This window comes from Scyliorhinus torazame, chromosome 6 (assembly GCF_047496885.1).
Source record: "Scyliorhinus torazame isolate Kashiwa2021f chromosome 6, sScyTor2.1, whole genome shotgun sequence".
Taxonomy (NCBI): domain Eukaryota; kingdom Metazoa; phylum Chordata; class Chondrichthyes; order Carcharhiniformes; family Scyliorhinidae; genus Scyliorhinus; species Scyliorhinus torazame.
Window position 1 is genome coordinate 242,283,600 of NC_092712.1, and position 13,506 is coordinate 242,297,105.

At 51.7% G+C, this 13,506-nt stretch overlaps 1 protein-coding gene across 1 annotated transcript in view; it reads right to left on the reverse strand.

Annotated features, from left to right (window-relative positions):
- The window catches only part of myo10 (myosin X), a 366,827-nt gene that overhangs the window by 213,276 nt on the left and 140,045 nt on the right, over positions 1 to 13,506 (reverse strand). The gene's annotated exons all lie outside the window — the stretch shown is intronic.

A 13,506-nucleotide genomic window follows, 5' to 3' on the forward strand; every position in this document is an offset into this window, starting at 1 on the left:
GATTTGGATACTTGTGGTGGGGGGGGGACTTACCAGGGGTAAGCCATGGGGTACGGGCCTCTGGCACGGAGTCTGTCCCTGTTGCTCAGAAGGGAAGGGGGGAGAGGAGCAGAGCATTAGTAATTGGGGACTCGATAGTCAGGGGCACAGATAGGAGATTTTGTGGGAGCGAGAGAGACTCACGTTTGGTATGTTGCCTCCCAGGTGCAAGGGTACGTGATGTCTCGGATCGTGTTTTCCGGGTCCTTAGGGGGAGGGGGACTAATGACATAGGTAGGAAAGGGGACAAGGATGTCAGGCAGGCTTTCAGGGAGCTAGGATGGAAGCTCAGAACTAGAACAAACAGAGTTGTTATCTCTGGGTTGTTGCCCGTGCCACGTGATAATGAGATGAGGAATAGGGAGAGAGAGTGCAATTAAACCCGTGGCTACAGGGATGGTGCAGGCGGGAGGGATTCAGATTTCTGGATAACTGGGTCTCTTTCTGGGGAAGGTGGGACCTCTACAGACAGGATGATCTACATCTGAACCCGAGGGGCACAAATATCCTGGGGGGGAGATTTGTTAGTGCTCTTTGGGGGGGTTTAAACTAATGCTGCAGGGGCATGGGAAGCTGGATTGTAGTTTTAAGGTACGGGAGAATGAGAGTATAGAGGTCAGGAGCACAGATTTGACGTCGCAGGAGGGGGCCAGTGTTCAGGTAGGTGGTTTGAAGTGTGTCTACTTCAATGCCAGGAGTATACGAAATAAGGTAGGGGAACTGGCAGCATGGGTTGGTACCTGGGACTTTGATGTTGTGGCCATTTCGGAGACATGGATAGAGCAGGGACAGGAATGGATGTTGCAGGTTCCGGGGTTTAGGTGTTTTAGTAAGCTCGGAGAAGGAGGCAAAAGAGGGGGAGGTGTGGCGCTGCTAGTCAAGAGCAGTATTACGGTGGCAGAGAGGATGCTAGATGGGGACTCTTCTTCCGAGGTAGTATGGGCTGAGGTTAGAAACAAGAAAGGAGAGGTCACCCTGTTGGGAGTTTTCTATAGACCTCCAAATAGTTCCAGGGATGTAGAGGAAAGGATGGTGAGGATGATCCTGGATGAGAGCGAAAGTAACAGGGTAGTTATTATGGGAGACTTTAACTTTCCAAATATTGACTGGAAAAGATATAGTTCGAGTACATTAGATGGGTCGTTTTTTGTACAGTGTGTGCAGGAGGGTTTCCTGACACAATATGTTGACAGGCGAACAAGAGGCGAGGCCACGTTGGGTTTGGTTTTGGGTAATGAACCAGGCCAGGTGTTGGATTTGGAGGTAGGAGAGCACTTTGGGGACAATGACCACAATTCGGAGGCATGGATAGAGCAGGGACAGGAATGGATGTTGCAGGTTCCGGGGTTTAGGTGTTTTAGTAAGCTCGGAGAAGGAGGCAAAAGAGGGGGAGGTGTGGCGCTGCTAGTCACGAGCAGTATTATGGTGGCGGAGAGGATGCTCGATGGGGACTCATCTTCCGAGGTAGTATCGGCTGAGGTTAGAAACAGGAAAGGAGAGGTCACCCTGTTGGGAGTTTTCTATAGGCCTCCAAATAGTTCGAGGGATGTAGAGGAAAGGATGGCGAGGATGATCCTGGATAAGAGCGAAAGTAACAGGGTAGTTATTATGGGAGACTTTAACTTTCCAAATATTGACTGGAAAAAATATAGTTCGAGTTCATTAGATGGGTCGTTTTTTGTACAATGTGTGCAGGAGGGTTTCCTGACACAATATGTTGACAGGCCAACAAGAGGCGAGGCCACGTTGGATTTGGTTTTGGGTAATGAACCAGGCCAGGTGTTGGATTTGGAGGTAGGAGAGCACTTTGGGGACAGTGACCACAATTCGGTGACGTTTACGTTAGTGATGGAAAGGGATAAGTATACACCGCAGGGCAAGAGTTATAGCTGGGGGAAGGGCAATTATGATGCCATTAGACGTGACTTGGGGGGGATAGGTTGGAGAAGTAGACTGCAAGTGTTGGGCACACTGGATAAGTGGAGCTTGTTCAAGGAACAGCTACTGCGTGTTCTTGATAAGTACGTACCGGTCAGGCAGGGAGAAGGACGTCGAGCGAGGGAACCGTGGTTTACCAAAGAAGTGGAATCTCTTGTTAAGAGGAAGAAGGAGGCCTATGTGAAGATGAGGTGTGAAGTTTCAGTTGGGGCGATTGATAGTTACAAGGTAGCGAGGAAGGATCTAAAGAGAGAGCTAAGACGAGCAAGGAGGGGATATGATCCTACCTGCCAAATACTTCTCAAGGAAAACCCAAAAGCTTTCTATACGTGTGCCAGGAATAAGCGAATGACTAGGGTAAGAGTAGGGCCAGTCAAGGTCAGGGATGGGAAGTTGTGTGTGGAGTCTGAAGAGATAGGAGAGATACTAAATGAATATTTTTCGTCAGTATTCACTCAGGAAAAAGATAATGTTGTGGGGGAGAATGCTGAGACCCAGACTATTAGAATAGATGGCATTGAGGAACGTAGGGAAGAGGTGTTGGCAATTCTGGACAGGCTGAAAATAGATAAGTCCCCGGGGCCTGATGGGATTTATCCTAGGATTCTCTGGGAGGCCTTTGGCTTTGATTTTTATGTCATCATTGGCTACAGGAATAGTGCCAGAGGACTGGAGGAAAGCAAATGTGGTTCCTTTGTTCAAAAAGGGGAGTAGAGACAACCCCGGCAACTATAGACCGGTGAGCCTCACGTCTGTAGTGGGTAAAGTCTTGGAGGGGATTATAAGAGACAAGATTTATAATCATCTAGATAGGAATAATATGATCAGGGATAGTCAGCATGGCTTTGTGAAGGGTAGGTCATGCCTCACAAACCTTATTAGAACATAGAACAATACAGCGCAGTACAGGCCCTTCGGCCCACGATGTTGCACCGAAACAAAAGCCATCCAACCTACACTATGCCATTATCATCCATATGTTTATCCAATAAACTTTTAAATGCCCTCAATGTTGGCGAGTTCACTACTGTAGCAGGTAGGGCATTCCACGGCCTCACTACTCTTTGCGTAAAGAACCTACCTCTGACCTCTGTCCTATATCTATTACCCCTCAGTTTAAAGTTATGTCCCCTCGTGCCAGCCATATCCATCCGCGGGAGAAGGCTCTCACTGTCCACCCTATCCAACCCCCTGATCATTTTGTATGCCTCTATTAAGTCTCCTCTTAACCTTCTTCTCTCCAACGAAAACAACCTCAAGTCCATCAGCCTTTCCTCATAAGATTTTCCCTCCATACCAGGCAACATCCTGGTAAATCTCCTCTGCACCCGCTCCAAAGCCTCCACGTCCTTCCTATAATGCGGTGACCAGAACTGGACGCAATACTCCAAATACTTTTATTGAGTTCTTTGAGAATGTGACTGAACAGGTAGACGAGGGTAGAGCAGTTGCTGTGGTGTATATGGATTTCAGTAAAGCGTTTGATAAGGTTCCCCACGGTAGGCTATTGCAGAAAATACAGAGTCTGGGGATTGAGGGTGATTTAGAGATGTGGATCAGAAATTGGCTAGCTGAAAGAAGACAGAGGGTGGTGGTTGATGGGAAATGTTCAGAATGGAGTTCAGTTACAAGTGGCGTACCACAAGGATCTATTCTGGGGCCGATGCTGCTTGTCATTTTTATCAATGACCTAGAGGAGGGCAGAAGGGTGGGTGAGTAAATTTGCAGACGACACTAAAGTCGGTGGTGTTGCCGACAGTGTGGAAGGATGTAGCAGGTTACAGAGGGACATAGATAAGCTGCAGAGCTGGGCTGAGAGGTGGCAAATGGAGTTTAATGTAGAGAAGTGTGAGGTGATTCACTTTGGAAGGAATAACAGGAATGCGGAATATTTGGCTGATGGTAAAGTTCTTGGAAGTGTGGATGAGCAGAGGGATCTAGGTGTCCATGTACATAGATCCCTGAAAGCTGCCACCCAGGTTGATAGGGTTGTGAAGAAGGCCTATGGAGTGTTGGCCTTTATTGGTAGAGGGATTGAGTTCCGGAGTCATGAGGTCATGTTGCAGCTGTACAAAACTCTGGTACGGCCGCATTTGGAGTATTGCGTACAGTTCTGGTCACCGCATTTTAGGAAGGACGTGGAGGCTTTGGAGCGGGTGCAGAGGAGATTTACCAGGATGTTGCCTGGTATGGAGGGAAAATCTTATGAGGAAAGGCTGATGGACTTGAGGTTGTTTTTGTTGGAGATAAGAAGGTTAAGAGGAGACTTAATAGAGGCATACAAAATGATCAGGGGGTTAGATAGGGTGGACAGTGAGAGCCTTCTCCCGTGGATGGAAATGGCTGGCACGAGGAGACATAGCTTTAAACTGAGGGGTAATAGATATAGGACAGAGGTCAGAGGTAGGTTCTTTACGCAAAGAGTGGTGAGGCCGTGGAATGCCCTACCTGCAACAGTAGTGAACTCGCCAACATTGAGGGCATTTAAAAGTTTATTGGATAAGCATATGGATGATAATGGCATAGTGTAGGTTAGATGGCTTTTGTTTCGGTGCAACATCATGGGCCGAAGGGCCTGTACTGCGCTGTATCGTTCTATGTTCTGTGTTCTATTGTGGAGGACGCAGCAGGTTCCCAGCGCCATACAGGAGGACCCTTCTAGAGCAGTCCAGGCACCTGAACTGCATCTTCAGGATGCCGAAGCATCGCTTGATCATGTCCCTGGTCACTGCATGGGCGCTGTTGTAGCTTGTCTCCACGTTGGTCTGTGGCCTCCGGATAGGCGTCATCAGCCACAGTGAATAACCCCTGTCGCCCAGGAGCCAACCCCGCCAGCCGGGGGAGCATTTCGACAAGGTCGGGAATCATCGAGTGTGCCAGGATGAAGGGCACACTGCCGGGTATCAGGCACAGACATGCATGATGCACATCTGATGGTCACGCACCAACAGCATGTTCATCGAGAGGAACCTCTTTTGGTTTGTGTAGAGCAGCCTGTCATCTGCAGGTTCTCGTAGGGCAAGATGCATCCCGTCGATCATCGCCTGGACCTGTGGCATTCTGTCGATGGCGGTTAACCCCGCTACCCGGGCATCCTGGTGGGCTCGGTCCACATTGAAATGAATGTATTGTGCCGACTGGACATATAGGGCCTCTGTGATGCACCTGTGCTCCGAACTCTGAGATTCCGGGCAGTCCTTGTGACATAATAGTTCAGGACGACTGTCACCTTGACGGCCACCGGGAGCGGGTATCCTCCCCATGCTCCCAGTGTCCTCCTGCTCAGCATGCCTAGTCTGGCAGGTCCTCAAATGACAGGCGCTGCCGGTACACAAGGCCTCATGCAGCGCTTCCTTTGCACCTCTTCCTCGGCCTGTTGGGTGCCGTCTCTCCATCCTCACCGCTGTTCCTCTGGGGCTGCAGATTCATCCTCCTCGAGCAGCTCCAGTCTATTGTGGTGTTCCTCTGAGCTTGGTTTCGGGACCCTTGTTTTTTAATGATCCTGATCTTGCTGTTCTGTTTCAAAGTTTGTGGATGATACAAAACTTGTAAGTATTGTAAAATGAGAAGGAGAGCGTAGAATTTCAAAAGGACATAGGCAGGTTGTTGGAGTGGACAGATTGATGGCAAATGAAATTCTATGCAGTGAAGTGTGAGGTGATGCATTTTGGTAGGAAGAACATGAGAGACAACATAAAATAAGGGTAAAATTCTGAAGGTGACGCAGAAGCATAGTAACCTGGGTGTATATGTGCATAAAGGTGGCAGTAGAGGGAAGAGGGCCGACACAAATTCCGCTACCTGGGGATCCAAATAGCCCATGACTGGAAAGGGATCCACAAATGGAACCTCACCAGTCTGACAGAGGAAGTAAAAAAGGACCTGCAAAGATGGAACACACTCCCACTCTCCCTCGCGGGGAGAGTCCAGACGATCAAAATGAACGTGCTGCCCAGGTACCTCTCAAAGATGGTCTTACAAAAAACTAAATCCAGGGGAGGCTAGCCCTCCCAAACCTACAATTCTACCACTGGGCGGCGACGGCCGAGCGTGTAAGGGGATGGATCAAGGAGCCAGAAGCCGAGTGGGTGCGTGCGGAGGAGGCCTTCTGCAGGGGGACCTCCCTCCGGGCTCTCGCCATGGCAGCACTCCCATCCCCACCCAAAAAACACTCCAGCAGCCCGGTGGTGAAAGCCACCCTCCCGTCTTGGAACCAACTACGGCAGCAATTTGGCCTGACCAAAATGTCGGGTAAAGCTCCCATCTGCAACAACCATAGGTTTACACCAGCGCTGACTGATGCCACCTTCAAAAGATGGGGACAGGACGGAGGGACACTGACAGTCAGGGACCTATACACTGATGGCAGGGTCACTACACTGGGCGAACTGACAGAGAAATTCCAGCTAGCCAGGGGGAACGAGCTAAGGTACCTGCAACTAAAAAACTTCCTACGAAAGGAGACAAGGACATACCCACAACCGCCACGACAGACATTACTGGAAGAGTTACTGGACGCAAGCATACCAGAGAAAGGAAACTGTAGCGACATGTATGACTGACTGGTAGAAGGGCCCGACACCGTACTGGACGCAACAAGAATGAAGTGGGAGGAGGACCTGGGGATCGAAATCGGGTGGGGACTCTGGAGGGAAGCACTGCATAGGGTCAACTCCACCTCCACGTGCGAAAGGCTCAGCCTGACGCAACTAAAAGTGGTACATTGAGCCCACTTAACAAGAACCCGTATGAGTTGGTTCTTCCCAAGGAGGTAAGTCAACCTTTAAAAGCACTTGTCTTTGCAGGGGCAGGCCAGTCGATTTCGGCGGGAGAACAGCTGGTGAGTGGTGAGTCAGTTTCAGCGGGAGCATTGCGGAAGGAGGTTGCTGGGAGGTAAGTCAACCTTTAAAAGCACTTGTCTTTGCAGGGGCAGGCCAGTCGATTTCGGCGGCGTGAGAACAGCTGGCTGGTTAGTCAATTTCAGCAGGAGCTGAGAATTTTTCTTTTTTTTTTATTTTAAATTAGTTTTTTAGGCGGGAACAGGAAGTCGACCCGCGGACGTCTGGGAAGACCCTCCCCAATAAATTCTGGTGGAGAGGAAACCCGAGACACTACACGTGTAGTGTCTCCCACCCGCCCTCCTCCTCTAACCTAATAATAAAACCCATTGGTCTGAGGTAAGTACCATATTTTATTATATTATTATTATTTTTTAGCCAGATCTTGGTAGAAAGTTAGAGGAATGGCAGGGAAGGGAGTGCAATGTTCCTCCTGCAGGATGTTTGAGGTGAGGGATGCAGTTAGTGTCCCTGCTGATTTTACCTGCAGGAAGTGCTGCCATCTCCAGCTCCTCCAAGACCGAGTTAGGGAACTGGAGCTGGAGTTGGAAGAACTTCGGATCATTCGGGAGGCAGAAGGGGTCATAGATAGCAGCTTCAGGGAATTAGTTACACCAAAGATTGGAGATAGGTGGGTAACTGTAAGAGGGACTGGGAAAAAACAGTCAGTGCAGGGATCCCCTGCGGTCCAGGTTCGATTCCGGCTTGGGTCACTGTCTGTGCGGAGTCTGCACATCCTCCCCGTGTGTGCGTGGGTTTCCTCCGGGTGCTCCGGTTTACTCCCACAGTCCAAAGATGTGCAGGTTAGGTGGATTGGCCATGATAAATTGCACTTAGTGTTCAAAATTGTCCTTGGTGTTGGGTGGAGGTGTTGAGTTTGGGTAGGGTGCTCTTTCCAAGAGCCGGTGCAGACTCAAAGGGCCGAATGGCCTCCTTCTGCACTGTAAATTCAATGATAATCTATGATTAATCTAGGACAAAGGTTCGGCACAACACCGTGGGCCGAAAGGCCTGTTCTGTGCTGTATTTTCTATGTTCTATACCAGCCACCCCCCCCCCCCACCCCCCCCCTCCCCCATCCCTGTAACCCCACCTAACCTGCATATTTTTGAACTGTGGGAGGAAACCGGATTACCTGGGGGAAACTCACACAGACACGGGAGAATATGCAAATTCCACACAGGCACCCAAGGCCGGAATCGAACCTGGCTCCTGGTGCTATGAGGCAGCAGTGTTAACCACTGTGCCGCCCGAGACTGCTGTTATGAGGAGAGATTGGAGAGATTGAATCTCTTCTCCTTGGAAAGAAGAAGGCTGCAAGGAGATTTGATGGTGATGCTTAAAATCATGAGGGGACTGGGCAGAGTGGATAGGGACAAACTGTTCCTGCTTGCAAAAGAATGAGAGGGCACAGATTTAAGGTGATTTGTAAAAGAAGTGAATGTGATGTGAGAAAAAACCTTTTCACACAACAAATGGTTTGGTCCTGGAATGCACTGTCTGGAAGTGTGGTGGAGGCAGGTTCAATCGAGCCATTCAAGAGATATTAGATGATTACTTTAATAGAAGCATTGCACATAGGTACAGGGAAAGGCAGGGGGATGGCACTAAGTCATGATGCTTGTTTGAAGAGCCGGTGCAGACATAAATGGGCCAAGTGGCCTATTTCTGCACATAACAATTCTGTGATTTTGTGAATTTCTTTACGCAGAGGATGGTGAATCTTAGGAATTTGCTCCCTCAGAAGACTGTGGATGCTCAGGTGAGAATACATTTAAGACTGAGATTTATAGATTTTTAGGCATTCAGGAAAACACGGCATATGGGGATAAGGTAGGGAACCAGTTGACGTAAACATTTAGCCATCATCTTAGTGAATAGCAAAGCTATATGGTCAAATACTGCTCCTATTTTTATCTTGTTCATTTATAGGTGCTGTTGAAGAGGTAGGTTTAAAAATGGATTTGATTTTTTTGAATATGGGAAAAGATGAAGCAGCTTTGGGAGCATGTGGTCAAAGATGACTGAATACTCCAAATAAGAATGTATGGGGAATGCAGGATGCACAGTGAATTGTAGTTAGAAGAGTCAAGGGCGGACTTCCGGTTGCGGCCATACCCGAATAGGTCGCACGTTCGACAGCTCCCGCCGGGATCGGACTTTAGGGCTCTCTAGAGGGGCCCCAACGGCACTTGTTCGATGGCTTCCAGTGTGGGAAGGTGACAGCAAGGTCCCCCCCGACAGTATATGGATTGGACCAGGAGTGGAGCGGTGAATAAAGAGATCTTGCAGCAGCGAAAAGGGAGAGGGAGAAAAAGCAAGATGGCGGCGGGTGGAGACCAAGGAACATGGGCGCAGTGGTCGCAGCAGGAGTTTCTTAAACGCTGCTTTGAGGAGCTGAAGACAGAAATGCTGGCGCCAACGAAGGCGGCGATTGAGAAGCTAGTGGAGACCCAGAGGGCGGCGATCCGGGAGGTGTGGCAGAAAGCCTTGGAGAACGAGGATGAGATCCTGGGCCTGACGGTGAGGGTGGAGGGCCACGAGGCGCTGCATAAGAGGTGGGCGGAAAGATTTGAGGACCTGGGGAATTGGTCGAGAAGGAAGAATCTTCGGTTTCTGGGTTTCCCTGAAGGAGTTAAGGGACCAGATACCGGGGGGCATATGTGAGCACGATGCTCAATTCGCTGATGGGCGCGGGAGTTTTCCCAAGGCCCCTGGAGCTAGATGGGGCTCATAGGGTCCTGGCAAGGAGTCCCAAGGCCAACTAGCCGCCAAGGGATGTAGTGGTGAGGTTTCACCGTTTTATGGATAGAGAGTGTGTCCTGAGATGGGCCAAGAAAGAGCAGAGCAGCAGGTGGGAGAACACGGAGATCCGAATCTACCAGGACTGGAGTGCAGAGGTGGCCAAGAAGAGGGCTGGCTTTAATCGGGCCAAGGCGGTGCTCCATCGGAAGGAGGTGAAGTTCGGTATGCTGCAGCCAGCGCGATTGTGGGTCACATTTCAAGATCGGCACCACTACTTCGAAACGCCTGAGGAGGCTTGGAGCTTTATACAGACTGAAAAGTTGGACTCAAATTGAGGGTTTGTTGTTGTGGGGGGGATGTTTGCTGTATATATGGTTTTAACTACGTGTAGGGAATGTTCCCTTGGTTGGTTGCTGGATGGGGATGGATGAAGGGATTTGATGGGGAGACTGTGGGAGAGTGTGGGCGCCGGTGTTGGAGGGAGGGGAGGCCCGGGGATGGGGGATTTGAGATAAGGCCGCAAAAGGAGCTGCGCCAGAGGGGGCGGGGCCGGCTCAGGAAAGCGCGGGCTTTTTCCCGCGCTAGGGAAGGACGGCGGGGGGGGGGGGGGCGGGGCGGGGGTCGGAGGAGCGCACACTGACTGCTAGGGCGGAGGGGAAGGGGGGATTCCCACACTGGGGGGGTCGATTGGAAGGCGGGAGGCGCCGGGGTCAGCTGACTTACGGGAGTGTTATGGGGGAGCAAAAGAGCTAGATACGGTTTTAGCAGGGGGAGGGGTATAGGGTTGCTGCTGCATTGGCCAATGGGGAACTGGAAATAGGAGGTCGGGGCGGGGATCCGCTGTCTGGGGGACTGGAGGGTACGGGAGGCGCGGGCACTTGACTGGCCTAGAAAAGGAGATGGCTAGTCGGCGGGGGGGGGGGGGGGGGGGGGGGGGGTGAGAAGCCCCCCAATCCGGCTGATAACTTGGAATGTGAGGGGCCTGAATGGGCCGGTTAAGAGGGCCCAAGTGTTTGCGCACTTGAAGGGACTGAAGGCAGACGTGGTCATGCTTCAGGAGACACATTTGAAGGTGGCAGACCAGGTCAGGTTGAGAAAGGGATGGATAGGGCAGGTATTCCATTCAGGGCTGGATGCGAAGAACAGAAGGGTTGCAATACTGGTGGGGAAGCGGGTGTCGTTTGAGGCCAAGAATACTGTAGTGGATAATGGGGGTCGATATGTGATGGTGAGCGGTAGGTTGCAGATACTTGGAGGCCAATGACAACAGAGAGGTACAGGTGGGGGTCGTCTGGGAGGCGGTGAAGGCATGGTCAGGGGAGAGTTGATCTCCATTAGGGCCCACAGGGAGAAGAGAGAGGGCAGGGAGAGGGAGAGGTTGGTGGGGGAGATCTTAAGGGTGGACAGGAGATATGCAGAGGCCCCCCGAGGAGGGACTACTTCGGGAGCGGCGAAGCCTCCAGACGGAGTTTGACCTGTTGACCACAGGGAAAGCAGTGGCACAGTGGAGGAAAGCACAGGGGGCGACGTACGAGTATGGGGAGAAGGTGAGCCGGATGCTGGCACACCAGCTCCGTAAGAGGGTGGCAGCGAGGGAGATGTGTGGAGTTAAGGATAGCAGGGGGAATACGGTGCGGAGTGCGGTGAGAGTAAATGAGGTATTTAAGGACTTCTATGAGGAGCTGTACAGATCTGAGCCCCCAGCGAAACAAGAGGGGATGCAACGATTTTTGGATCAACTGAGGTTCCCGAGGGTGGAGGAGCAGGAGGTGGCTGGTTTAGGGGCACCAATTGGGTTGGAGGAGCTGGTTAAAGGATTGGGGAACATGCAGGCGGGGAAGGCCCTGGGGCCAGATGGGTTCCCGGTCGAGTTTTATAGGAAATATGTGGACCTGCTAGGCCCGTTGTTAGTGAGAACTTTCAATGAGGCAAGGGAAAGGGGGACCCTGCCCCCGACAATGTCCGGGGCGCTGATCCCGTTGATTCTGAAGCGGGAGAAGGACCCGCTGCAACGTGGGTCGTATAGACCGATCTCGCTCCTCAATGTGGACGAGAATTGAGGACTGTGTCCCTGGGGTGATTCATGAGGACCAGATGGGATTTGTAAAGGGCAGGCAGCTGAACACAAATGTGCGGAGGCTCCTCAACGTGATTATGATGCCATCGGTGGAGGGAGAGGCGGAGGTAGTGGCAGCTATGATCGCGGAGAGGGCCTTCGACCGGGTGGAGTGGGAGTATCTTTGGGAAGTGCTGCGGAGGTTTGGGTTCGGGAGGGGTTTATCAGTTGGTTCAGGCTCCTATATAGAGCCCCGGTGGCGAGTGTGGCTACGAATCGGCGGAGGTCGGAGCACTTTCGGCTGTACCGGGGGACGAGGCAGGGGTGCCCCCTGTCCCCCTTGTTGTTTGCATTGGCAATTGAGCCTTTGGCCATGGCACTAAGGGAATCCAGGAAAGAGAGGGGGTTGGTCCGGGGGGGGGGGGGGGGGGGGAAGAGAGGAACATCGGGTGTCGCTGTATGTGGCAGATCCAGTGGAGGGGATGGTGGAGGTCATGGTGATCCTAAGGGAGTTTGGGGACTTCTCGGGCTATAAGCTCAACGTAGGGAAAAATGAGCTCTTTGTGGTGCATCCAGGGGACCAGGGAAGGGGGATAGACGACCTACCATTGAAGAGGGCGGACAGGAACTTTCGGTACTTGGGGATCCAGGTGGCTGGGAGCTGGGGGGCCCTGCACAAGCTCAATTTGACGCAGTTGGTGGAGCAGATCGAGGAGGATTATAAAAGATGGGATGTGCTGCCACTCCCGCTAGCGGGCAGGGTACAGTCGGTTAAAATGATGGTCCTCCCGAGGTTTCTCTTTGTGTTCCAGTGCCTTCCCATTGTGATTACCAAGGCCTTTTTTAAACGGGTAGGTCGGAGCATCATGGGTTTTGTGTGGGCAAATAAGACTCCGAGGGTAAAGAGGATGTTTCTGGAGCGTAGCAGGGACATGGAAGGGCTGGCGCTGCCGAATCTGTGCGGCTACTATTGGGCAGCCAACGTGGCGATGATCCGTAAGTGGGTAATAGAGGGAGAGGGGGCGGCGTGGAAGAGGTTGGAGATGGTGTCCTGCAGGGGCATGAGCCTGAGGGCGCTGGTGATGGCACCGCTGCCGCTCTCGCTGACAAGGTACACCACGAGTCCGGTGGTGGCGGCAACGTTGAAGATCTGGGGGCAGTGGAGACGGCATAGGGGTGAGATGGGAGCCTCAGTTTGGTCCCCGATTCGGGAGAACCATCGGTTCGTCCCGGGAAGGCTGGATGGGGGGTTTCGGAGCTGGCATCTGGCAGGGATCAGAAGAATGGGGGACCTGTTTATAGACGGGACGTTTGCGAGCCTCGGGGCGCTGGAGATGTTTGGGTTACCCCCGGGATATGCGTTCAGGCATATGCAAGTGAGGGCATTTGTGAGGTGGCAGATAAGGGAATTCCCGTTGCTCCCGGCACAGAGGATTCAGGACAGGGTGATTTCGGGTGTATGGGTCGGAGAAGGCAAAGTTTGGGCGATCTATCAAGAGACGAAAGAAGAGGAGGAGGTTTCGGTAGAGGAGCTAAAGGGCAAGTGGGAGGAGGAGCTTGGGGAGGGGATTGATGAGGGTCTGTGGGCTGATGCCCTGAGTAGGGTTAATTCTTCCTCCTCTTGCGCCGGGGGGGGGGGGGGGGGGGGGGGTATTTGGGTGGGTGGGGGTTTCCCCAAGGGTACTCTTGAATGTCATATGGGGCGGTTAATATATGCGGGAGAAACCCAATGTATAAGTAGTTTATTATTTTTGATTGTGGTGTTTGTGTTTTTTCTTCTTTTTGTTATGGGTGGGGGGCTGGTTTGTTAAAAAATTTTGTTGGAAAAATTTGAACAAACATATTTAAAAAAAAAAGAGTCAAGGGCATGAATGGAAGAGATTGCCTAAG